Below are 3,056 nucleotides of genomic sequence, written 5' to 3' on the forward strand. Positions count from 1 at the left end.
GGTGTTTCTCGAGCCGATAGTCGTGGTGCCCTGCAAATGTTGTTTTTTGGGTCAGTTGGCAGATTGATGTTGATGGCAACCTGTGAGTTAGCGTTGACCGGATCAGCGATTGGGACACCATTGGGATCAACAGGGGGTATGTCATTGCTAGGTACCACATTATTGTTTTCACCGTGGTGACCTGGCTCGGTATCAACGTTCAAGTGAGCAGACTGAGAATTTAACATCCACAGGTTAACCTGAAATCAAACTTCAAATAACAAATGTACAATAGGGTGCATTATGGAGAGTCGTATTAAATCACCACTATTATCTTTTGCCCCATGGTAGGCGCCAAACTGTTTACCCTTAAAAAGTAACAATTAAATTTGTACGCAGTTTAAAGGACACATGATTTGATTTAATAGGAATGATCTAAAATAGTAAATAATTAAATTAAAGAGAGAATAAATTATCAAACCAATCGCGACGGAACAATCAAGCCCGGTTTTATATTAAACACTGAAGAACACTTTAAATAATAGCTAGAAGACAAAAATGAATTTTTATTGCTTTGATGTGCGTGTCAACAGTGGTTTAAAATGAAAAAAATTCTCCCCTTTATATAGTAGGTAAATTTCAGTCCTAGTACAAATCTAAATAAGGTAAAATTTTCTTTTTTCGACAAATGTCTATCCGCAGTTGATATCGGACAGAATTGCACCGTAATGTCCAGTTGAGGGCGGATATTACGGCTCCCTATTCATCATGCTCAACCGTTTCTCTTTTCCCTTGATCTCGAAACTTTACTTGGCCCGGATCCATTGTTTAGATGTGCTCAATCCCAGATGCACCGTTCATCCCCCGTGCTCCAAAACGAGGACCCTTCGGCTTCACTCGAGGTTGCGTCAGATCATGCTTCCCTCTTGTTTGTTTATCGGGGAATCGGGAGTAACATTATACCCAATTTTACTTGTACACAATACTATTAGTGTATTTTAATCAGTTTAGATATATTATTGTATAGGTCACTAGTACCATTTATTATGGATGGTTACTTATATTACTCTTTTTAGGTGACCCAATGCTAAAAAGAAATTCTTCTATATCGAAATTATATATACTCTAGATAAATCCTTCAACAAAAATCTTCAAAAAATAATTCTATTTTGAATATAGGTGCATCAACAAAATTGATTATTGGTGACAAAGTATATCAATGGGAGCTGGAGACAAGTGCTTCAACAACACTAAAAGTTATAGAGAAGTGCTTCGATACGACAATAAAAACATCAGATATATACACCTTTGAATTGCGGGAGAATGTTGGAGTATGTCAATCCTTCAGACTCCGTTTGTCTTTTTATAAAAATCAAATGTATTATTCGATACTTCCTGCATTCTATATTTAAAATATTATCCATTATAAATTTATGTTATCTGTGAAATAAAACACCTTTGAAATAAACGGTTGACACGCACATCAAAGCAATAAAAGTTTATTTTTGTCTTCTAACTATTATTTAAAGTGTTCTTCAGTGTTTAACCTAAAACCAGGATTAATTGTTCCGCCACGATTGGTTTGATCGTTTATTCTCTTTTTAATTTAATTATTTGTTATTCTTAGATCATTCATATTAAATCAAATCACGTATCTTTTAAGCCGCGTACAAATTCAATTGTTACTAATTTTTAAGGGTAAACAAGTATAAAATAAATTTATACTCTCAATGTATATAAGTTAAATCCTATTATATGTCCTCGTAAGAAAAATGCTTGCTCTATTTATGATCTTGCATATGACATGTAGGGTTTACATTAAGATCACTGATTTATAATTAACACTGATTACTCCTAAGTTGATCTCATTTTAGGAACATAAATATATATATGACAAAGACCAAAATATATAAAAAGAACAAAAAAGATCCCAGGAAATCTATCTAAGTGGGATTACAAAAAAATTAAATCTTTCTAGAACTGTGCTAATTAGTGCTTATAAGCATAGATAACACCAGCTTGTTACTTTTTTTTATAGTAGGTTTCGGGTATTAGCCCTAAGGATTTATCCGACCTCACTTTCTCCCTCTCAGTAGGAAGCAAGATAGTGGCATGGCGAGGTAAGTACACAAATCGAGTCTCGAACTGGGTGACAGTCATGCCACCCTACTAAAGTCGCTCAAACTGCCCGCGGTACTCCTCTCTTAGGGTGACCGGGATGAACTTCTCTAGAAATAGCTGTGAGAACTGATCTCATGTAAATGCAAGCGATCCAGCTGATCTAATCAACATATAATCTGTCCACCATCTCCGGGTGGAACTAGTCATCTGAAATGCTGCAAAATTGACCCCACTGGTCTCTACTATACATATTGCGTAAAACCTTATGGCAACGGTCTAGAAAATCCTGTAGGTCCTTAGAAGATGAACCATTGAAATGAAGTAAAGAGCTTAGTGAACTTATCCAACCTCAACATAGCCTCAGAAGACAAAGCGGGCCTATTACCAGCCTATGCTGCAACAACCGGCTGAACTGTCCCAACTAGCGGGGCTGCTGGAGTCTGATATTGGGGAGCCATCTGCTCCGGGGTGTGAGTAGTGGGAGTCTGTACTCCTTGCCCAACCCGAGGGATGGCTAGTGCCACCGGGAAGGTACCAGTTGTCGCGCCCCTTTTTTCTAGAGCGAAATCGGGTTTATGACATTTGGAAGGACAACTCATTCCTTTTAGGAATTGGCTTTGCATTTGAAGAGTCGCCACATAATGATTAGGGTGCATTAGGACACCAAAAGAGTTTGATTTTGAATAACCGGAGATTAGGCTAAGGGCTTGAAATTATTCCAAGAAGAAGGTGTTAGGCACTCTTTAGAATCCACTAGTGTGGTTCCCGGCCAGACAATTATTGTGAATTTGGGGTGCAATTAACATGTAGACAAATAGGGCTCAAATAAGAGGGGGTTTCATATAATTGTTTACAAATAAACAAAGTTTGGAAGAGCAAAGAAAGCTGATTTTTTTTAAAAAAAGAAGAAGTTGAAATGATAAAGGAATTAAAGAAATAATGGAAAGGGGTCCTAG

Source organism: Nicotiana tabacum, chromosome 3, assembly GCF_000715075.1.
Source record: "Nicotiana tabacum cultivar K326 chromosome 3, ASM71507v2, whole genome shotgun sequence".
NCBI classification, from domain to species: Eukaryota; Viridiplantae; Streptophyta; class Magnoliopsida; order Solanales; family Solanaceae; genus Nicotiana; species Nicotiana tabacum.